The sequence below is a fragment of the Grus americana genome, chromosome 12 (assembly GCF_028858705.1).
Source record: "Grus americana isolate bGruAme1 chromosome 12, bGruAme1.mat, whole genome shotgun sequence".
Taxonomy (NCBI): Eukaryota; Metazoa; Chordata; class Aves; order Gruiformes; family Gruidae; genus Grus; species Grus americana.
This window is the reverse complement of record NC_072863.1, coordinates 19,886,832-19,911,626: the sequence shown is the minus strand read 5'-3', so window position 1 is coordinate 19,911,626 and position 24,795 is coordinate 19,886,832. Positions and strand designations below refer to the sequence as shown.

The 24,795-nt window shown below is 41.4% G+C and overlaps 1 protein-coding gene across 14 annotated transcripts in view; it reads left to right on the top strand.

The window, feature by feature from the left end:
• The first annotated feature begins 13,318 nt into the window (after positions 1-13,318).
• Positions 13,319-24,795, top strand: part of ACSL4 (acyl-CoA synthetase long chain family member 4) — a 45,689-nt gene continuing 34,212 nt past the window's right edge. For 4 of the 14 annotated variants that reach the window (XM_054840010.1, XM_054840004.1, XM_054840013.1 and 1 more), the window contains exon 1: positions 22,102-22,238. The gene's annotated coding sequence lies outside the window, so the exon portion shown is untranslated. Of the gene's footprint in view, positions 13,461-22,030; positions 22,239-24,795 lie in introns of those variants that run through there. The other 10 variants (XM_054840001.1, XM_054839999.1, XM_054840007.1 and 7 more) reach the window with 9 other exon arrangements.

Here is a 24,795-nt window from a genome sequence, read left to right as displayed (position 1 = left end):
CAGCTGCTCCCGCCTCCCGCGCCTGCCGTCGTTCCCCGGCGCCTCCACAGCTGCGACTTCCTCGGCGGGCTGCGCTCTACTGTGCTTTACTCTCCCCGCCTGCGGCTTCCTCCTGCCTGTTGCCTCTGCTTTCGCCCGCCTGCTCCCCTTCCTCCTCCTCCTCCTAGCAGCCAGCTCGCGGTTCGTCCCGGTGTCCCCAGCCGGCCGGCCGCCCTCTGCGCGGCGGGAGGGAGGAAGTAAAGGGCCTGGGCCAGCCCCGCTCGCCACGCTGCCGGCCTGCCTGCCGTGCTGTGTGCCCACCCGGTCCAACGAGCGGCGTTAACCTGAGAAACTAGTTTCTCGAGTGCCATTGCAGCAGGTATTAGTCGGCCAAGAAATTGCAGTTCCCTTCGTCTTGACGGCGCACTGTAAAAGGCCAAACTCGAGAGGGGCTTCGGCTCAGACGCAGTCCAAAGGCGGGATAAGTGCGTGCCGTCCGCTGTGCCCTTGTGCAATAGGTAAAATTTGTGTGCGTGTGTCAGTGATTTACTTGCAGATGTGCAAAAGTGAGCCTTGTGCACTGGAGGCCAGGCTTGGTTCCTGGAGGCAGCTGGTTTGTGGCTTTGTGAAGCAGTTTTACTGCAAATATGTAACTCTATCTGAAAGGCAAAGGTAGATGGAGATCTAGGCAGAGTGGTAGGTTAAGGGGATGTTGTGAAGGTGGTTAGCACCATGAATGAACATACCCTGAGAGCTGTCTGGTACAAGAGATTGTATTTCGCATGCCCTGCCCATAGCACATCACTCTCCCCTCGCTGCCCGTCACAGGGCTGCCCTTCTCTGCAGGACAGCACTACGACAGCACTGTCACCGGCCAAACTGCTGAGCCTGCTTCATTAAAAATAAAAGCTTAATTCCACAAATAAGTTTGAAAAGACCAGGCAGATATCTCTACTGGCTGAGTCGAAGTGATTTCCATGTAGACAGAGAGGCAACGCCTGGTCTGTAAAGCTGGAGGCAGTATGTGCATGCCCTTCCGCTGTGAAAGAAATTATTCCTTTTTTGAGAAAGAAAGGGACCCACCAGACTTTTCCAAGATCTTCAAGGGCTCCTTTCCACAATTAGAGCCTGATAAGAATTCTTCTACCAAGGCAGAAGGTTGGCGGGTATTGGTATCTTGGATGCGGTGATTTCTTTAGAATATTTACTAGCCACAAGAACATGAGGGCTTGGTTTGGTGATTTGTTGCGGTTTTTTTTAGAGAATGCCAGTGAAAAATAACTGGCAGAGAACGTGAAAGTAGACAGTATTTTGCCCACAAAAAAGAGCACCTGCGAAATGATGGTTTGTTGTCCATAGAAGAGGAAGGAGAGAGAACAGCTAAATAAAAACAAATGTCATGAAAGCTAAAGGCTTAGGCAATAAATAGTTAAGACCTCACAGGAAGGAAGTGTAAAGAAAGGAGCTAAGAAAAGGAATGATGCTTTAGAAAAATAATTCTGAGGGCACATTTGTCCCAATTATGAGTAGAATAGAAATAATAGTAAGGTTAGCTTGACCACATCGTGAGGTCTCTGTTGACCTTAAGCACATGAAGAAAATATAAAGGAAAACAGGTCAGATTACTAAGAATAAGGTATGCTGCAAAACAATTCAACTAGCAAGCACTATCAGATAAGAACTGCTCTTGTAAGTGTATTCGTACTAAGAGGAAGACAGATAAAAAGATTAATCCCCTACTCAACAGAGAAGAAAATCTGTAAACAAATTAGAAAGCTAAAGTGATGGGTGCCTTTGTTGTATCAGACTTCCAAAAAAGATCATCTGCAAGCAGATAGTTAGGACTGGCGATGCCAACAACAAAATTATCTCAGCCCAGAGTAGGTAAAGGACAGATTAGGAGCACTCAGATAAACCAAATGTTTTCAAATTGTTAGAGTCTAGTGAACATGATGGAAAGACTAAAGAACAGACTGAATTAAGAAGATCAATGAGATGCTGAAAAAACAGAAGTGGCAACTATAAATTGTTATCAAAGGGCGGGGATGGAGCCAGAGAAATACAGCTCTATCAGTGTAATTAACTTAAATCCCCAGAAAAATCCTGGGACAAATAATCTCACAAACTATTATTAGCACCTAGATGATAACCAGGGAATGATAGCAGTCAACATGGATCTGTCAAAAATAAATCACGCCAGATAACTCGATTTTCTCCTCCAGTAAGGAACAGGCCTTGTGGATAGGACAGAGCCTGTTGTCAGTTTGATTAGGTTTTTGACACTTACATGACATTTTCATTTAAAAGTTAGAGAAATATGGTCTGGATAAACATATTAGAAGGTCTGTTCAAAACTGACTGTATAGTAAGCAGTAGTTCACTGTCAAAAGGAAAGAATATATTGCCAGGCTCCTAGAGCCTTCTTCAGTCTGGGTCTGACTGTTATTAACAATGTAAATAACGGAAGAGAGAACATACTTACCAATTTTGCAGGTGACGCAGAGCTGAGGGAGACAGAATTAAATTTTAAAATAGTCTTGACCATTCAGAAACATGTTTTTTAAAAAAAAATAAAGATGTTCAGTAAGATCAAGTTGCATCATAGTTCAGCACATTATACTGGTATAAATCATCACTGCCTTTCCTCTTCCCCTTGCTACTTATTTGCTCTCACGCTGTCTTACGCCAGCATAAGCTTTTCTGGGGCTATGTGGCTGACTGTATGAGGAAGCTGATTAACATTACAATTATAATTCCAGAGGTAGTTGTAACCTGGAGCACTTTGCTGATCTATTTGATCAGGGTCACAGCGATGGATGAGGCGACCTGCTGATTTCATGTTTTTCTGTGATTCTCCACTCATTAGAAAGAAGGAACATCATTGGTATAAAACTGGACATCCTGGTACGATTGATATTTCTTTGCAACAGCACGATATTGTTAATTCATGTTCAGACTGTGATACACTATAAATCCAGAAGATCTGGTTCTCTGATCCTGATCTGCTTAGGCACAGTTCCTTCAGTCTCTCTGTTTCAGTTTCTTCAGCTTCTTTGAAAAGCACTCTGCAGTCTGTAAATAAGAATTTAGCATTAGTGACTGAACGCTAAGCCGTTGCTCTTTTCTGTTTGTTAACCATTTCTTCTCATCCTTTCACTAAGTAATTTAGGCTCTTACTAAGATCCATTGTAAACATATCTATCTCCTGTGTCAGTAGAAATGGTTCTCTAAAAGCAATAAATTCCCGTAACTAAAATGTTTGCACAAGAGCCTGAGGCTTGTTCTTGTATCTAACATGAGATTTATTTTTCTGTCTGTGGCTTCTTGAAATATAAAAATGGTGAAATTTAATGTTAATTTGTGAAGAAATGCCAGGGCCCTGAGTGTACCCATGCACAAACTAGAAGAAAATAAGAAAATGCAAGCAAGTCCTTCTTCTAACAACTGACTACGGTAAGCGCTGATTACTTCTTTTGTTTTACTGGGCATGAACATGGGAAATAGACTGATCCATTTTGATTTCCATTTTTAAACAATTCACTGTTAGTTTTGATAAATGTAGCAGGCTCAAATTGTGCACGGGTGAGGAGAAACATGAGTTCAGAAATACGTTTCTTTTCCAGTTTTTGTATAGAACTTCTAAAAGGCCATGTTTAGAATAACTGTTGGTGGTTCATTCTCAAGTTTTGGCAAAAAAATCGGCACTCTCCTTCCTAGAGCACAAGAAGATGCCTCCCAGCAAATCAGTAAGCTCATGTCTGTCTTCTTGCATGCTGATATCGGCAAGTGAAATAATCAGGAGCTAGTAGTTATATTGTCATTAATCCCTAGAGTAAATATTCCCTCTCCCAAAATACTGGAGATGCTTATATATATATTATACTACTTCATGTTGAATTATCTACAGTTCCTATTTTGAAAACTACTTTTGCAACCAGAAGTGCCTATAGGGCAACCGCTTGCAAAAATACAGTCTCAGTACAGGGTGGCTTTTTTTGTTGGTATTTTGCTGGTTTATGTTTTGGTTTTGGTGGGGTTTTTTTCTTGCTACAAGTCTAGGTTCATAGAGATTCTTCCATCGGTTATTCTGACTTCCTTCTGTTTAGTCAGTTGCTCACATGTATTTTTTATGAATTTAAAGAAAGACTTGTGGTAGTGTAATTGCTGATTTCCTCTCAAGGAATTTTCTTGAGAGAAAGATGAAAGGCTGTTGCATTTATCATATTTCTCCCTGTCAGCTAATTTAGCTAGAACATATGCTAGACAATACTGAAACAAGTAAATGTCAACTGGAAACATTCAAAATAGAAGCTTAAAAAGCATATCTCATTTTCATGCTTTTTAATCTGATGGACTGAGAATAATTACATAAAGCACCAACAGAAACTTGTTAGATGACAACTGTGCGAACCAGCTTTACGTTGAATCACATTTCTGTCATGTTTGCAGTATTTGACTTATTTTTTCCCTTACATAAAAAGCTGCAATATTAATAGACACAAAACCAGTTGGATGTAAAAGCAGGGAGAAATAAAGAACTGTCGTGAATGTGTGAGGTTTGCTTTGAGATAAAGAAAATCATAAGCAGTTCATTGGCATATTGATTACTCCAGCCATGTTGAAGTTAAAAGGCCAAACAGTCCAGTCAGTAACTGTAATACAGGTTGAGGATGTATCTGAGAAATGGTGATACGTTTCTTTGTAGGTTCATATGTTAAATGAGTAAAGGCATTCTTTTAAGTTGTTGGAGCTTGGGGAAAAATATTTTTGTTGAGTGTGAAAAAAATAGATCTGCTGTAAAACATATCAAATGTGTTCTTCAGAAAATTAAAGTTTCCGTCCAGATGTTATTTATGTGTTGTTCTTGAACTAGAAGTATCTTGAGAACTAACACAAAGATGACTGCTCTTTTCACACATCAGTAACTAAACATTTTATGCCTTAAAGTGCTCAATGACATTCACTCCCTGTTGTGTTTGTGTCCTGTATTGTTTAGCCGTTTTTCAGTTTTCAAGGCAGTTGCTTTGTTTCGTGTCCAGTGCTAGCACCATAATATTGCAAAGTATAAAAAAAAAGCATTTCACAAAGAACCACCCAAACTCTTTTTCTTGGAAGCTCAGCCTTAACAGCACTTTTCCCACTGTTGCCTTCCAAGTCAAAATATTATATTAATATAATGCACACTTATAGATGCTTACACGCACAAGAATTCAATAAATTTCCTAGCAACGCTTAGCTAGTCTGGCAGTGAACCAGACCCAAACAGAAGGTGAGCTCTGAAATATCTATAGGTAGACTACAAGCTACTTTTCATGCTGATGTCTCAGAAAAATAAGTGAAGTCGATTAATGAAATCACTGATGAATTTGATTGCGATATTAGTTTTACAAGAATTGTTAGCCTGGTTCATGTTTGTTAGAGTTGATTTTAGCTATGACTGGTCTACGTAGGAGGTATGTGATTCTATAAATCTGCATAGATGTGCAGGGAGAAAAATCTGTGCTTTCTATTTTTGTTCCATTTTGCTATGGTTTATTTGGCACGTTGACATCTATGTGTACTGGAAACCCTTTTAGTTAAGACTGAGTTCAGTCTTAAAAACTGAAATCTAACTTCTGATTATGAGATACTCTGTCACTACTTACGAATCTCAGCCTGAGAGATCCTGAACAATTTTGTCTTCCCTAAACCTCTGTGTGGAATTTGCCTTTATTATTAATACTGTAGTGACATTTGGTATTCAAAATCAGGCAACCACTATATTTAAGATAATGTAAACCAAATGTAATTCCAGTCTTAGAAACAAAACAAAATGTAGGAAGGAGAAATACTACATGATGTAATCTCTAGTTAAGTTGTACGAAATTTGTACTGTTCCATTATATCGTGGAATAGTATGTGATCAGGTCTATTATATTATTGTGTTATCACTGTGTATTTTTACATCTTGTGATATTTAGGGAAGGAGGTGTTCAATACCTCAGCTTTTACACATTTTGCACACAGATTTCTGAGCCAGACATGGGTTCTGTTGGATCCTCCTATCATTTATTAGCATACATAGATGTCAGTCACACATTTTAACATTTCTGTTGAAAATAATCCATGAAAATAGATGCAGTAAAATACCAAAAGGCTACTCTTAACACCCTTGTTTGGGGTTTGTGTGGCCAGGTTTTGGTAGCAGGGGGCTGCAGGGGTGGCTGCTGTGAGAAGCTGCCAGAAGCTTCCCCCATGTCCGACAGAGCCAAGACTTTATCGACAATCTCAGCCCTGGCAGAATCTTTTCCTGCCCGGACAGGGACTCAGGGCTGTGGTACTCAGTACAGGTGTTTTACTCAGCAGATCATATTGGACTCAGATTTTTCCATTTAGAAACTCTGACTAATGGTGAAAAGAGGTACCCAAATTATTTCCTTAAAGCCTTCTTCACTAGAAACAGAGAAAAAGGGATAAGCAGAAACTGTAGTGTGGGTGCAAAGCTCAAAGGAGTGGCCAGACCTCTGGAAGCATGTAATTGAAAACTTTATCCAATAAAGGGGGAAAGAAGTAACAAAAATATTTATATCTCAGCTTGAAACATTTTTAGTTAATGTCTTTCAGATCCATTTACTGCTGTTTATAAAGTCCAAAGAGCACAAATGTCAGCTAGATAAGCAAAGAAAACTCCAGATGTTCAGTCACACAAGCAGAATAAGGTAAAGTTTTCTCATTAAAGGATTCTTTAAAACCTTCCCCATAATACTAGTACATGCCCTCTCCTATTTCTGTAATGCCACGAGGCATCTGCAAATTATGTAAATGAAACAAGGTATATTTAAAATACACTTGGTATCTATAGAGTTGGTATCTTTACCCGTGAAGAAGGTATTTTCACTGGTATGTTGTGAATAAAGACTACTACCTGCTATTACTTGACAGGGAGGTGACATTAATATGGAAGAAAGCACAGCATAATCAGTGCCTGGCTAAAATATCATCAAAATAATTTCTTGTATTCTGAGAACTATTTTATAATATGTTGGAATCTGACTTTGTTCCCCCCAAAAAACTGACAGAGCCGAACAAAGTATTTGAGTGGTGCAAGATGAAGTTCAAAGCATTCTACTGATACAGAATAAATTCTAATAACAGTGCAACATCTGTGCCAAAGCACTGATTTCTGTGTTGAGATCTTAAGTGTCTTCCCAAAATTCTTTAATATTTTTTGGTTGGATGGTTTTGCTAGCTGGCAGGTCTGCTCCGGCTCCCATTAAAATATGAAGCAAAACTTGCACCGTGACTTAAATCAGTCACCTGAAACATGTAGCCCTGTTTGAGTTTTTGAAACCTATATTGGAAGAAGACTGAAAACAGACTCCAGGATAGGCAGTGCTATATGTGTATTATCTCAGGAGATAAGTGGGCAAAAGGTTTAAGAAGGGAATATATGCCCTGTATTTCATGGTACTGCATCTGTAAATGCAATGTCTGTGTTTAGGATAGAGCTTATTGAGAATGATGCTTGACATTAGCGTTCTAAATTTTCTCATTATGTGCACTCTTGCAGAAATTTTCCTGTAAAAGAGGTCTATGAAAGCCTAGAGAAGAAGTCATCTGGAACTAGGAAACATTCTTTTTGAGAAGATCTAGGACAAGAGCGACCATTTTGCAAGACCGAGTACATGAAAAGGCATCTAGGTAGAGCTGCAACCCTGGCCCTGAGGTATAAAACAAATATCAAAGTTTGGAGTAACTAGTTTTTTCATGCAAAAACTATGGGGTTTGGAACTCTGGAAGAAAAGAACTGAAGAGGATTTGAGCTATGATATTCAGCTGTAGTGCTGAGCACAAAAAAGCTTCTTTGAGACTTGCTTTTTCTGCTTTGAAATGTTATGAGCAAGTGGGTTCACTCAAAGGATCTAATTAAACCTGTCTTGGGTAGAGGGGTGAGTTCTGAAAAAGGCTTCAAGTCTTTCAGTGATGTTAGGGGAGAAACACCCAATCACCGAGGCAACAAAATACCTTCTGCAAACATGTACTATTATAAACATGGTGATTTTTTTTTCTCTGTTCAAAAGATCTTACAAATATTTTCCAAGTACCCGCTTTGTATTTTTAGTTAACATTTGTCAATATTTAGTCAACTCACCATCTTTTCCCCAAAAGTTTTAATAATGGTTGTAGGGAGCATAAGAGCACTAGTGATCAAACTGAGAGAATTGTTCTGTCTGTGTGATGAATGCAATGGAGATCTGAACAGATGAAGTTTTGCGAGTCTGCTTTATTTTCAGCAATTTCTGTCTGCCTCCACCCCAAGACACTATTTCACTTTAATATATTGCACCAATCTAGAATAATTCTCATGAGGAATTGAAAGAGCTTTTCAAAGTGACACAAGTCTAGTATTCCTCTTATTCAGTAGATATCTTTGTATTTCAGTAACAGATGGGTGGAAAAGTTCTGAGAGAGACAAACTTATTTTTTTCATAGTGGGTTACTTATCTAGTAACTGAAGAAAGTCTGCTGGGAAGCCTTATACAGCTGATGTGAAAATTTCTTAGCTGAGGCAACTTATCTGTTCTGTGAATAAGGAAAACGCACACATCTTCTGCTTTTCTTTCAAAAAATAAAAAAAAAGAGGAAGAACCCTCGGTGAAGCAGACGAGTGCAATTTAGTATGATTAACTTTAGCCAAAACTTTGTGTTATCTGTAGGGTTAAAGATAGTTCTTATGCATTCATCCACATACTTTCTAAACCAGTTTAAATGTCACCAGTAGTTGGTATTTTGAGACTATTTATTTTGTAGAGATTGAATTATATTGGGTTGTAAACATGCAGATAGTACGCACGTAAGCTAATGCCACAGAGCAGATGCGTGCAGCCTTCTCAGCTGAGGCACCTACCTCTTTCGTTTTGCACGGAAACACTATGAGCGCACACCAGTAAACACTCCTCTGCTTCAAGACACGTTTTTCACCATTCCCATATACGTTTGACTCCTCCCCTCTAGAGGGTTTTTTATGAGTGAAATTAGGCTAGACATCTGCATTCTGCAATATAATCTTTTGTTGCAAAATTGCTTGCATTTTTAATTGAGAATTAAAAAAAAAATTAAATTGCACAGCAGGTGGCAGCACAGATCCTGCTTGATTTTAGCCTGGTTTGCACCTCGGAGAAAAATGCCAGGTTTCCAGTCTTGTAGTGGTTACTGCTATTAAAGAGATGTCCTTTCCTTTCTTTGAAACAGGTCATTTTTAGCAAAGAAATTGAAATTACCTGTGCCACTCGTCTCTGCCATACTACAAAGGCAGAGTGGTTTTGGGGAAGATCATTTAAAAAAAAAAAATCAGTAAAGGATGGAAGCAGCTCAACTCACTAGCAATTTGGGATAGAGCTTGCTGCATAGATACAAGTTGTGTCAATAGAATGTCAAAATACAGAGTAAATCTAACTTTTGATAATCCTGCTGGAGTACTGCTACACAGACACCTCGATACGGCCGCCTATTAGCAGCAGCAAGAGGCTTCCACAATGTATTTTTGGATGTTGAATGGCCTGAATAATCTGAAATATTTTGGCTAAACTGTAAGGAGTAGAGCATAGTAGTCTAAACCTCATAGAACCAAGGATTTTAAAATTCTCAAGCAGATTCTGAAATTTAATTCCCAAATGCTTCTTCCCTCTCCTCTCTTCTCTGAGCCTTGAAAGGGGTTTGTGTTAGGGAAAGGGGGAGCGTTCATATCATTTTTGCAAATTGGGTAATTTGCTTTGAAATACCTTGAGCAAGAGTTCTCAGAAAGACCACTCATCAGCTTCAGCATTTTCACGCATTCTGACTCCAGACAGGCCTAAAAAACTTGATGTTATCGTTGAATATTACACATCCTTGTTCAATTTCCTCACTTAGCCTGCAGGGAAAAAAGCAGGAATCCTTCTGGGAATACGTAGATCATTAGATAAAACCTTGACAACATTTACTTATGATTATTTTGGGTTAACTGCAGGCATTTTAATCTTGCTCTGCTAAAAAGTATTTATTTGTTTATTTGCCTGAATCACACATTTCAGTGTTTGGCTAAAGGATCACCTAACACCCGGGGGAATGTCTTAGAGCTACAGACTTAAGAGATTATTAGGTTTAATTGGTATTATCTGTAGACCTCCTGTGGTATTGAATATGGCTTGCTTATTTTAAATTTTTTAATCCAGTATTAAGAGGAATTGCCATTAAGTTACACCATAGCATAATAATTAGTCTAAAGTTAAATCTTAGGTGGTTGGTTTAAAACTGTTTAAGTCTCCTGTTCAACACAAATCCTCTTACCATTTTTCCTGAACTCCCTTACGTTTGTGCCAACGCTTTCTACAGCATGTGGGCCAGATTTGTGCCCGGTGTAGCACCAGAGAAGTCAGTGGGGTCATAATGGAGATTAAATTGATACTATTTGATAATATTTCAGTCATTTCAGTTGCTGGCCTCTTAGTAAGGATGGAGCCCTATGCTGCTAAAGTCAACAGAAGCTCATTAAGTGCCTGATCCAGATCTCATGGAGTCTTGTTTTTGTGGAAATAGCTGTCGTTGTTCCTTTGCTTTGTGTGAGAGCTTCCCGAGGTTTAATTATGTCTATTTGCAAGATGAATTCTGAAAGGTCCTAAATTTTGTGCATGGGGTGTAAAGTAATAGGAATTGCATTGAGGTAGCATTTGCTGGTTTTACCACAGAAAAAAGAGAAAATTGGATAGAAGTCTCGTAATTTAAGTGATAGGTTTACCATTAAATGAATAGCAGAAGTAAAAGCAGATGTTTAGACATTAGAGTGTCATTTCTGTCACTGCAAATACTATATGCATTTCGAGTTGTGTTGTAGCATATTGGAGAGGCGTATAAAAGTATTTGACATTTGAAATGATTAATAGGGGGAAAACGAAGAAAGAGTAGCATTGATTATAAATCTAATTTCGTGAGTAAATTTGAGCAAGGAGACTAGTGCTTTAGTTTTTTCTCATCTGAAATTCCTACCTGAGGCATTGGACAAAGCTTCTTTCACAGGATAACTAGGACTGACCCGAGACTTCACTGTAAAAGCTCTATGAGGAAAAGGTATCCCACCCTTTAAGCTTTTTATTGTTTTTAACCCTGTGTGTGGGCTGAAGTTCGTCAGAAACTTCTGTACCACATTGTAAACACCTACATATGACTTAGCTGGTTAAGGCCTGAGAGTGTTTTTAAACTTGAGATCAGTTTGCTTTTTTGAAAAGAATTTGATACTGGGTCAAAATTTCAGGTATACAGGATTTGCATGTGCAGTGTCACATGGCAACCTGGTTTATTACGGAGATGTTGAATAATGTTGAATGATCTTTTATATTAACAGCACGAGTTATGCAATGAGAGGTCAGTCCTTATTAAACAAGGAATCCATGGAAGAAAAAAGAGCTAGGAATTCAAATCTATTTTAAAAAAAATAGGTAGGCTTCATTAGATCTGCTGTTCATAGGAGTAATTGTTTATTCTGCATAGCAATATTTCAGTCTATAGGCTTTCTCTCCTGTGGTCAGTCATTTCTGGGAAAGGAAGTGAATGTCAATGTAACATTGAATAAGGATGTAGCTTTTAATTCTCTACCCTCCATAGCTTTGTGTCAAATGCTCAAGTTGAAGTTTCGGACTTCCTAATTGTAGTACAAAAGTCAGAGCTGTTTCAATTAAAAAAAAAAAAAGCATTGCAAAGCTTGTGGGATGTCTGGGGAGACAGTCTGCCTCCTTCTCCCAGCCAGCCAGGTCTGCTTTGGTGAGCATGGACACGAGACACATTCCCTTTGACGGTACTGGAAGTTTGCAGTCAAGTTCAGTGGAAGCAGATGGCAGGCTGGATTCATAAAGAAAAAGAAATAGTCAGAGTAAATGACTTTATAAGGGAGTGTGTTCAGACAGAAAACAAACATAGATAGACAGCAGAGCTAAAAAGGGGAAGGAGTGAAATTATGTTCTATTATGTGCTTTGTAAGTCTCCAAATTATACAATTTACTTTTTAATATGAGAAATTTGCTCATAAGAAGGAATGAACTTACCACATCAGCCCAAGACCAATGTAGCCGGTATTTTGGGAGTTCAGAGCTTACCATAACATACATAAATCCAGTGTGAAAACATGTCTTAGAAACCTATCTGCTTAGTTTTGAGCAACCCTTTAAATTCTGAGAACTAGCACATAGTCCTCTGCTACATACTCTGCACTTGCAATTTTCTGAGCTTGCTGAACAACCTCTGCAGGCAGAACTAACTGATACTTCAACTGTGAAGAGGAAAGGTGCTACCACCGCTGTGCTCCATTGTCCTAAACTAAGACTTACGCTACTCTTGACTTTCCTCCTGAAGGACATTACTGTAATTACTGATCAGTAATGCTTAAAGAAAAAAAAAAAAAAGCCATAGTGCTGGTTGTAGCCTTGATAATCAGGAGATAAGCAAGGCAAAGTTTGTGAAGAGTAACATCTCGTTAGGCCCAGTGTTAAAGTTGGAAGAAGTCATGAAAATAATATTCAAAAACTTGGTAAGAGATGGAATTGCTCAGGCTGTTTGTCTAGTGAATATAATGTACTTTTTGTTACCCTGCCTATTTTTGCACTACCTTCTAATTTTCTCAAACTGCTACAAGTCTTTTATTTGAAGATGCTTCTATTGTATATTAATGAAGTAGTTAAATTACCTAGGCAACATGGGCTAAAGCTGAAACTCCCCCAGCATCGTCTTTCTTAACTATCATTGTCCAGTACGAAAACAGGTCTGTAAGCGATACTATTCATCCGAACAAAAAGAAACTGTTATCGTGGTATTTGTCAGCTGTGTGTAATACTGATATCTGGCCTCTGGAGCCAGATATCGTTACAGATAATGTGGCGGTGTCTACTTTCAGGCAGTTTTGAATTCCGAGTACAAGACCAGCAGGAGCAGAGAACACCTCAGAGTGCAGCCATTCCCCACCCCAACTGCAGCGTCTGCAAATATTTGGAACTAGGTTTCGTTCAGAAGCATTTACTACTTCTATAACTACTACAACAATAACAATTACTTTTGCAAACAGTTTGAATATATAGTGTCATGTGAATAAATTAAATAATTGACTACAGGAATCAACTTGTAATAGAACTCCTGACAGAAATGAAAGCATAGTCATTGGAAGTATTGTGTAAATGAAGCATATTCTATTAATATTTCTTGCATGTATGACATTACTTGTAAACCCGAGGAACAACATGTACAAGTAGGTAGCAGCCACTGATATGACAAATTGATTGTGTAAGTAGAATTCTCTTTGGTTTTAACAGCAAAAGGGAAGTCAACGTCACAAGTGCATCTAAAACAGCCACAGTGGTGTTAACTTACCCACAGTGTTAAAGATTGAAATTCACCTGGACTCTTCATTAAAAGTGCTTTTACTTTACAGATCTGAGTGCTGAGTCAAACCCTTGATCACAGGGGAAGTACTTTGTAAGGTAAGAATTTGAGTATCTTTTTGAAAGAAGGTGTGCTTCTCATCTTTGTATGTCATTTCTGGTTTTTCTTTGTGGATAGATATTTTGTGTACCACAAATGTTTATGAATGGAAACAGGTCAATTTAGACCCAAAGATTTTGACAACGATTTCCTATGCAAAGGAAATGTTGACTCAGTGACAGAAAAATGCTGCTAAGGATGTAGGAACTTGTTGCTCTGACATCTTTGTCCATGTAAGGAAGAGCCTGTATAGGATGGGAGAGATAAAAGTGTATGTGGGGAGTGTTTTGTGGGTGACTCCTAAAGGGTCTGAAAAAGATGACCAAGAAAAAAAAAAGCATACACATTTATTACATTGTTCAGTGTAATATGCGAAATTGCTGGGGGGGGGGTGTCTGTACCACTACTGCAAACTGTCCATAAATAACATTTTAAAAGGCTCTTCTCCTGGAATCTGTGTTCTTTCTTCAATGGTCCACAGTGCGATTCTGCTGGACTGAGGGGAAACAATGCAGCGATCAATCAGCCCCCGAAGAAGGAGGTTGTGCTAGAAAAAACAAGATATGACTGAAAGCTTTGCTGCAAAGACAGAATGAAAAGAATATAATTTAAATTCCAGCAAAATCCTGACATTTTGACAAGCTGGGTAAATGAGAATCTTATAGGTACTCCATCTTGTAAATCATGACAGAAAGGATGGAGGCTGCAAGACTGTCTTGTAAGGACTCCCCTACACGTTCAGGAACAAGCTGAAGCAGAACTGCTGGAGCATGTCAGGGCAGACTGGCAGCTTGCTGTAATTTAGACAGGATCTGTAGAATATTTTAAGACTGGAAGGCTACGTAGTTGCTTTAAAGCATATATAATAACTTGTGTGCTTGGGCTGGAGTTTTGTGTTGTGACTCCGTAATTTTACCTTCTGGGCACAGCGATTTCTGAAACAAAAAGCAAGTCTATCTGATGAAAGCAGGATCAGTTTGTACTGATTGTTATAGGGATATATAATCACAGAAACAGATGTTCCAAGAGTCATTTACAGTTTGTTTAAAAAAATCACACAAGGGAGTTCACAATAACAAGAAGATTTTATAAGACTTGCATAAGTAGATTGCAAATTTATCACCAAATAATTTTCAGAAATTACGCTTAGATGGGATTTTGCATGAATAATTATAGAAAAAGGCTCATAGTCTGTCAGTGTTAAGGACTATGAGTTGATTTATGTTTTTTGCTTTAAGAAGCAAAAGAAAAACACCATTTAATCTTTGCGTAATAGTTAAATTCTTACACAGGAAGGCAGTTATTCTAAAATGAGTAAGTATTCCTTCATGTACCAAAACATGTTGGACGCAAGATTATGTCTGTCCTTCATGCAAATCTGCTGATGTATGTTTGCCTCCAAAACTTACAGGAATGACTACAAACAGATAAGCAGTAAGTTGAGTCATTCTAATCTTACCAACATTACTTTTCGCATTACAAATTCAGAGGAATATGTGCACACGCAACTGCTCCCTGTGAGAACAATTTGTATGGGAGTACAACAGAGGATATTGTTTGTACTTGCCTTTTACGTATTCTTCAGAAGTCATAGAATCATAGAATTGGTTAGGTTGAAAAAGACCTTTAAGATCACCCAGTCCAACAGTTAACCTAACACTGCCAAGTCCACCACTAAACTGTGTCCCTAAGCACCACATCTACACATCTTTTAAATCCCTCCAGGGATGGTGACTCCACCACTTCCCTGGGCAGCCTGTTCCAATGCTTGATAACCCTTTTGGTGAAGAAATTTTTCCTAATATCCAATCTAAACCTCCCCTGGCACAACTTGAGGCCTTTTCCTCTTGTCCTATCACTTGTTACTTAGGAGAAGAGACCGACCCCCACCTGGCTACAACCTCCTTTCAGGTAGCTGTAGAGAGCGACCAGGTCTCCCTCCTCAACCTCCTTTTCTCCAGCCTAAACACCCCCAGTTCCCTCAGCCGCTCCTCATCAGACTTGTGCTCCAGAGCCTTCACCAGCTTCATTGTCCTTCTCTGGACAGACTTGTGCTCCAGCACCTCAATGTCCTTCTTGTAGCAAAGGGCCCAAAACTGAACCCAGCACTCGAGGTGCGGCCTCACCAGTGCCGAGTACAGGGGGACGATCACTGCCCTGGTCCTGCTGGCCACACCATTTCTGATACAAGCCAGGATGTGCTGGCCACCTTGGTCACCTGGGCACACTGCTGGCTCATATTCAGCCGGCTGTTGAGCAACACCCCCAGATCCTTTTCTGCCAGGCAGCTTTCCAGCCACTCTTCCCCAAGCTGTAGCGTTGCCTGGGGTTGTTGTGACCCAAGGGCAGGACCCGGCACTGAGCCCTGTTGAACCTCATACAGTTGGCCTCGGCCCATCGATCCGGCCTGTCCAGATCCCTCTGAGAAGCCTTCCTGCCCTCAGGCAGATCAACACTCCTGCCCAGCTTGCAAACTTACTGAGGGTGCACTCAATCCCCTCATCCAGATCACTGATAAAGAGAACCAGCCCCAGCACTGAGCCCTGGGGAACATCACTTGTGACCGGCCGCCAGCTGGATTTAACTCCATTCACCACAAGTCTTTGGGCCTGGCCATCCAGCCAGGTTTTCACCCAGCAAAGAGGACGCCCATCCAAGCTGTGAGCAGCCAGTTTCTCCAGGAGAACGATGTGGGAGACAGTGTCAAAGGCTTTACTAAAGTCCAGGCAGACAACATCCACAGCCTTTCCCTCATCCACTAAGCAGGTCACCTTGTCATAGAAGACGATCAGGTTGGTCAAGCAGGACCTGCCTTTCATAAACACATGCTGACCAGGCCTGATCACCCGGTTGTCCTGTACGTGCCGTGTGATGGCACTCAAGATGATCTGCTCCATAACCTTCCCTGGCACCAAGGTCAGACTGACAGACCTGTAGTTCCCCAGATCCTTCTGGCCCTTCCTGTAGATGGGCATCACATTTGCTAAGCTTCAGTCAACTGGGACCTTGAAGTGGCAGTGGGCCCACACGTGTACATGACTAAGACTTGTGTTATTTTAATCAAGTATCATATTTTTATAAAAATTGAGCTCAGATGACAAATTGGAACAAAGTTAAGCTGAACAAGTAATTTTTTTTTTTTTGCTATCTAGGTTCTAAATAAAAATTTAATTGTGGAAAAAAGTATCAAGTAGGAGGTTGGCCTTGCTGTTTCTGTCAGGACAAACTTCTACAGTGGCATATGTAAATAGAAAAACTATTGAGGTCAAGGTCCTCACTGAAGTTTAGTCTTTGCTCTAATGAATTCCCCAGATGGTTTCATACTAAATCAGGGCACCATCGTGTTTAAAGTGTTATGATTCCCTTAAAGGAAATTGTAAGACTCGAGAGGTCCCGATGAGAAGAGTGTGGAATAGACTGGAAGATGACAATTATTTAGCCATATTTTTAGCCATAATCTATCCTAATCTAACGGGCTCTTTAGAGTAGGGCTGGCCTGCTGTGGCTATTGCTAACTGTAGTTGTGCACTTTAGGCTGGATCTTGTGAAAAAGTAAGAAAACATTTCATTTTTATAGCATTTTATTTTCTTCCTTTTGAACGTCTCTAGGCAGCACTAAAATATATTTTATTATGTGAACACTACTTGAAGTCCTCCTTGTAATGACTGTTCAAAGTTCCCTCTAAAGTCCAGAAAATCATTTTTAGGTACTTTGTTTTATACAGCCAGCTAATGATTGTACAGTTGCTCATGTTCTACTATTAAGATATATAACTGTTTGCACCAACAAAATTAAATTTAGTGCCAAATCTTTCCCTAGATTTATTGTGGTATAGCTCAGAAATATCTCTGTCAATACTACTTTCCTTTTTTAAAATGTATATACTTCAGTCAGGATTTCCATGTCCCTACAGCATCCTGTTTAGGATCTGATACACTAAAGCTCTGCTCCTCATGGGGCTTTTCAGTTTTGTCGTAAAGTGTACAGTAAGACAAGGTTGAAACTGCATTCTCCTTTGACTTTAGGTAGTGTGCAAACCTACCAGTCTCAACGGTACTGTCTATGAAGTGCTGATTTGACTCAAGATCATTAAACAACCAGGTGCCCACTTGGATGAAAGAATCAAAATTCAAGCACAAAAACCGGACATGTTTGCTATCGTAGCTACAGTATCAGGAAGCCTCTGGGGCTGTACATACTGATACGTAGTGCAGCCCCCTATGCCTGATCAATTAATTGAGTGTATCACAGTCTCTAAAATGCTGCAGATATTTAGGTGGTGTGGGGCATAATAGGTAACTGGATACTACTACAATAAGTTGTCTCTCTTGCTGCCTAAGCAGGCAGAAGGTTACTGTTGGGCCTCTGGAAAAGAAAGTAGCTCTAAACTCTGCACGGATCCGAGCAGGTAATGAACGTGATGTTTTTACAGAATCCAAATGTACCATGCAAGCAGGTACATGTTTCTGTTTCATGCACAGAATATGGCTTAAAACAAAGATTTAATTACGTAATGCAAGTATATGTTCAACTCTTGCAAGTTGCTGTACATTTTTCTACCTAATGACTCAGAATGAGAAGTCATATCTGTGTAGATCAGGGTATCAAAATGGATTAAAGGTTTTTAGTTCAAAGACCTATCAAACTTTGTCTCTACCTTCCCCTGCTCCTTCCCCAAAAGGCCCAGTATGTTGGCTGTAGATACTAGATATGATATAGATTTTTTTTATTCTTTATGTAAAATACAGAAATTGGTTATTTTATGGCAACTGTTCTAAACAGATTAGCAGATAATCTTCCAATTTGATTTCATGTATAATAGTAAGAAGGGAATGGAACAAAAAGCATCAAAGAACAAAGCAATTCATTCATTTGGAAGTAGACCCCTTCTCTGAAAACACTGTCCTTTACTGAATAAGCCATCCCTCAACTCTCCCCTACTTGAATTCCTCCTTGAAATGCAACTTCTTTAGAGAGCTCAGTAATCCTTCATGCCACCAAATGTGTATGACTGGCCGCTATCTGTTTCTTCTTGTGTTTTCTTTTAAAACCTGAGAGTCAGTTTAAAAAGATCTTGAGTGAATAAAAGTATGTTACTCCTGGTGAGCAGAGTTAATGTGGAGGTCTAACATGCTTCAGCTTTGTTTTTATGATGTGGTCTAAGTTTATTGAGAAGTAGCAGAAATATGATTTTAAAAAAAAAGAAAAAGGAACACATTAAAGCTTTACCAGCCTGAGACAAAACTGAGGCAACTTTTTCTGGAGAGCACTTCCTACAGAATAGCAAAGTTTGTGTACAAAATTTGTTTTCTTTTGTTTTGATTCTAACTGTACACTCTGTGAAGAAGCAGGATTGCGTCAAAGAAATAGTTGATTTCACCAGTCACTGCTCCTAATATAAATAAACAACCCACAAGGTTCCAAATATTGATTTACTACTCACATTAAAAGCACTAGCGTTATGCAATCCCTTTGCTGATATCAGGAATGAGGTGAGAAGCTGTTGACTGTTTCTCGCTTGCCCTGAATCATGGGCGAAAAACAGAGACCTTCTAGACTGGCTTTAGTCTCTCCCCAACAGACCTTTCTGCTGCTTCTTTTTGACCTCTGTGATAAGGATGAAAATTAGCGGGGGTACAGAACAGTTGGGATTGGTGGGTTTTTGTTACTGGAAAGATAGAAAGCAGTTGCAACACGAGAGAAAACAAGAATCCTTTCAGTCAGGTTGGGTTTTAAAGGTAGGGTGACATACTGTTACATAAAGGCAGTTTTAAGTTTTGTTTGTGGACTCCTAAAATGTTTGCAAAGGCGCTTCTGAGCTCTGGTAGCTTCTTGACAATAGGCTTGCTTTTCTTAGCTACCTGTTTTGAAGCCTTTGGAAGTATTCCACTTATCCTCAGGGTATTGCTAGTTGACCACAACTTCATTCATAAAGAGCAAATAAATCTGTTTCTGCTCTGCTTTCAAAAAAGAATGTTTGAAAGCTTTCAAAGCAGTAGTTTAAACGTAACTACTTCTTATGACAAATAAAAGAGCAACTGCTACAGCAGTAAATTCAGTTAGGCATTTGCATACCTGTAGCTACAGGAAAGGTTTCTCTTTAGTGCCGTTTCTAAAGCCTTCACAGAACAAGGTACTTTTGACTCTTCACTCGGATACCCTCACTGTAGTAAGTTTTATTTTAGGACTCATTACTGTAAGTATAACCTGACAGGTTATATTTTTTCCTTAGATTGTAATTAACCAAAATTTGTTTCCAACTTTGCTGAAATCATTAATTTGACTTAAATGTTCATCCTTCTGAAACAGACAAAGGATTTTGTTGAGCACCCCTAACTATGCCGCTGAACCTGGATGTCATTCAGCGGCGCCTGGCTTGGGGACGTGAGTGGACAAGCCCCGCAGGCACCAGGATTCCCTGCTGAGCTTCTTGCTGTGGCACGCAAGGCCAGCATGTCCAGGGCCAAGAAGAGGTTGATGAGAGGGTTTCAAATAGGGAGGCCATAAAGGAAGAGGCGAGGGAAGAGTTGCACTAAGTAGGAGTACACAACCTGGAGCATTTGAGATCCGTGTGGGAGCAAGAACATGCAGTCTGAGGTAAAGAGATGGAAGCTCCAACTTAAATTTGTTTGAGGTACTATGAAACTGCACCTGGAAAACATTAGACTAGAAGAGAAATGAATGAGGTAATAGTGCAAGGAATCTGTGATACAAATCTGTAAAACAAGGAGTGGCATGGAGACAGTTAAGAGAGAATGATAATTCATGGTTAATTAACGCAAAAGTCAAGGGACATCAAATGGAAGTATCAGAAGGCTCGAAACATACAGAAGTGATTTTCACACAGCATGAAGTTAAACGGTGGAACTACATCAAGCTGTAGATGCCAGAAGCTTATATTAAGAAAGCAATTGGATTTTTCTTCCATTAATTTGTCTATCAAGAGCAGAAATAGATTACATTTAGCTCAAAGTCTCTGAGCTGCAGAATTTGTTATCTTCCCAGGAGATGACCAGCCACCGTTGAAACGTGTACAGTGCTAATCCGGTCGTTGTTCCGACCCACTGTGGCCATTCCAGTGCTCTAGCTGCCTTATGCACAAGATGCTTCCTTACCCACTAGCAAGATACATCACACTAAATCCAAGCTCAGTTAATTCAAAACTTAAGACTATAGGAAGTATAAAATAGTTGGAACAAATTACAAATATACTCTCTTACACATTTACTGTTTATGAGAAAGATTTAGAAAATAGGCTAATGTGTCAGTGTTTTAATTGGAAAAAAAAATGTAGCAAGTTTGTTTGCCTAACCTTTCCTAAATACAGGGAGCTTAGATCAAAAAAAATATTTAGTCTGCATAAAACAGATGTGCCTTCAGGCATCTTGCACAATCCAGGCCCTCTCATTAGTGACGATCTGACATTAGGCAAAACAATGGGGTTTGAAACAAATTAGAACAAAGTGAGAGTAATAACGGACTGACCTAAAATTCATATAGCCCAAACAAAGCAAAAACCACGCAGTGACTCAGTTCAGGAAGTGATGTACTTTTTGCTCCTCTAAGAATGAGAACTATTAAATATAACATCCACATTGTATGTTCAGTTTTTGCCAGAAAATGTTAGCCTCCTGCAAGGTGTTGTCTTTTATAGGAACAAACTCTCGTTACCAAATATAGCTACGGCTTGTTTTATAATTTTGCTTTTTTCACACCCTGTCCCGCTCCATATGGGGTGGGGGAGGATTGCGCTGGACTTCTGCTCAGCGTAGACCGAGCATGAAATATTTTCTCTTCCTTTATACGTTAAGAAGCAGCCACGTGTCTTGTCAAAAGTTGGTTTTTTTGTGCTAGTTCTGATGAAGCCTCGGACTCCAAAACATATAAAACCATCTGGCAAACTCTCGCATGAATCATAGGGATATTTGTGGCCTCTGGCTTTTTGAACCACATGTGAGTAATCCCAGTTGCTCTCGTTGGGGCTGCTGCTGCAACCCATTTCTTGAGTTCAGAGTAAAGAACATAGGGGCCTCCAGCTCAGCTCGGTGCTTTCCAGAATTGCGAGGAGGCAAAACTGGGTACCAAAGCTCGGTGATGTCCGCTCCAGCCTGAAAGATTCAGGCAAGCGGTGTTACAGCTCCCAGTTCCAGCCTAACAAGAGCGGGGAGAGCATCTGCGCTCAGGGCAGCTGGGGCTGGGGCTCCAAGTGTTTCTGCCGTGTGCCCGTAGGTCTGACCGTCCCACGCTTTTGTAAGCCTCACTGGAAAACTAACAAACTGAGCAGCCGGGCACTACAGGGTACTCGCGTAACACAGCCCTGCCCCGTCACGTTGGCAGCCCGGTTGCCCGCGACACCCCCTCAGGCTGCACACCCCTGGGGAGAGGGGACCCCTCCGGACGTGCGTCCCCCGGCCCAGCCGAGCATGACGGCAAGAGGCACCGGCGAGGCCCCGGGGGCCCGTGTCCCCCGGCCCAGCCGAGCATGACGGCAAGAAGCACCGGCGAGGCCCCGGGGGCCCGTCCCCGCCTCACCCCCCGGCTCCCACCCGCGACCCCCGGCGGCGTCGCTCCGGGCCCGCCCCCGCCCCTTCCTCCGCGGGGCCGCGTCACGGAAGCGGTTGGCGGGAGGATTGGACGGCGGAGCCGGCAGAGCGGGGGCTCGCTCCTCCCCTCGCTCCCCCTCCTCCCCCCCGCGCTCCCTCAGCCATTTTAGCAGCCGGTAGAGCCGCGGGCCCCGTTCTCTGCCGGTAGCGCCGGGACGAGGCGGCCAGGCGAGGTGAGTGCGCGCTCGGCACGGCCCGGCGAGAGCGGCGACGGGAAAGGGGGGGAGAGACGGACGGGGCAGGTCCCCTCGCTGCCCCTCGGCGGCATCTGGGACGAGGTGAGGGGCGGGAGGGTCGCTCTGCGCATGGGGAAGGGAGCTGGGAGCGGGGCTGGCGCGACCCCTCCGGACCCTCCTCTGCCCCCGCCGGGGGTGTGGCCGCCGCTGCTGTCCGCCTGGGCGGAGGCAGTCGGGTCAGCTGAGGGAAGGAGCGGGAGGTTACGTGGGGTCAGGTCCCTCCCAGCCTCCCTGGAGCCGCGGACATGGCGCCCGGGGGGGCCTGGGCCGTGAGGATGCGCTCGGGCTCGGCACCCCGAGGGGGAGCGCGGTAGGCCCTGGGCAGGAGCTGGCACCGGCCCCGGTCCCTGCCCGGGAGCAGGTGACGGGCACTGGAAAGACTGCCTGGAAGTGCAGAGCGAGGGGCCCGGGCTGGCTACCCAGAATAAACCCGCGCAGGACGGTCCGTTCTCCGTGCCCCGGGCGCACCCCGCTCCCCACCTGCCGGAGCATCTTTCCCTAACTCCCTCCCCGTGAGCCGGCCTCAGGGCAGCTCTGGGGGCAGCGCCGCCTCCTCCCGGGGTTCCCCATCCTTTTCCCAGCCCTTCGGGGCTGAACGCCAAGCGCTGTTGCTCTCGGCCGGCAGCAGCATCCTCTGCTCGCCCGCCTTTTGCCCAGAGAACCGATGAGAGAGGAGGCTGCTCCTCCTCGCTGTGCGTTAGCAGCATCCCTGACTGCTCAGCTCCGCTTTCCTGCGAACCCAGCGGCTGTCGTGGGCCTGCCCAGTACATCAACAGTGCTATCTCCTCCCTCAGAGCCCCCCCGCCCCCTCCTTCTAGATGCAGAAAAGGAGGTTGGGCTCAGGATATGGTCTGATGCTGATGTAGTACACGCAGAAACCCAGGGAAGTGTGATTCATTGCTCAGCACTACGCACAGGGCATATTTTTCTATTTCGCATCATAAAACCACTTGTTAAAGTCAAGCAAGGAACTGGTTGAATATTTTTGTCGTCCAGTTCCCCTGAGATAAGTTTCATTTTGTGGTGTTCTAAAATATCTTTGTGGATTTTTGAAGCTTATTTGAAAAGCAAATACATGTTGCTGCATTCCGCCCCGGGAGGAGCGTGGACACTTGGTGGGCAGTGGGCTGTACAGACCTCCGCTTACCCAGTACTGCTGTTCTACCTAATGCTTTAACGAAATAATTACAGCAACTTTTGAACTATTTTGTACTAAACCCCTTTTTCCCCTAACATAATTGTTTAATATTTGGTTTATTTTTTTCAATGAGGATGCTCAATATGCATAGATGGAGGTTACAGAGAAATTTGGTGTAAGTTAAGGGTTGTTTCATATAAAGTGAATGGACAGCTGTAGTCCCTAATGGTTGTAAAAGATGATTGTCAGGTTAAAGATAATATCTGGCCTTTGTTGCTCTTTTCATCTTGGACTATTGTAGCATGAAAACACGAATACGACATTTACTATTCTAGACAAACTTGCATTTATAGCCTTGCCAATTTGAAGTGCAAAAATCAGCAAATAAAGCTACAAATAGCAATTAGAAACATATGGTCTTTTTTTTCCTTTTAATTAAGTTCTACTTTTTGAATCTTTTGGATTTGTCATCTCAGACTAACTGCAATGATTAAAGACATGGATTCCCCCCCCCCCCCCCAAGATGTGAAAAACTTGTATTTTAAACAAATAAATCTCCAAACCACTTTTCCCCCAAACAAGGGACATAGTTAGCAATGTTCCACTTTCCATCAGAAGGGTTGTTTGGTTTCATTTTTTTTTTCTTCTGCACAGATACAAAGTTTGTGTTTTAATAGAGTTCTACGTAAGCCTTAAATATTTCCACATGAAAGGTATTTTAGAAAATATTTAATGTAATTTCAACTTCATTCTCCTTTCTTTGTACTTGCTGGTTCCCTTCATTGTTGTCTTAAACAACAGAATTGTATAAACTTGAAAGACACAAGAGAACCTTCCCCTCAGGAACCCCACTGCGGTAAGGTTTTCGTGATGTGTTAATTATTCAGGTATTTGCATCTCATGCAAACTTTACTCATGTATTATCTTGAACACTATCTGTAACTTATACAGTGCGAGAAAGTGACAGTGTTGCCCATTGTCTGCTGATTGAATAATCCAACATTTATCAGCAGGTAGAAATTTTCAGCATAATAAATTACCAGTGTTCAGTACCTCCTCCTAACACAAGGATTATGCTTCAGCCCTTTTATAAAACTAGAGAAACCATTCTTGAACGAATCACTAGATACAACTATATTCCAAGTGACATGAAGATATGTATCTAGTAAAATAGATGCACCCTATTACACTGTTTTAAATGAAGTTAATACCCAAATGAAATATTAAACAGTAGCTTGAGCCAAGTAAACATGCAAAATCTATTTAGGTTAATGATTAATAGAGTTAGGTAGTTAACATGACAAATGAATGAGTGCTTGTTTATAAGAAAACTTCTTAATAAGGAATTACTTCAGC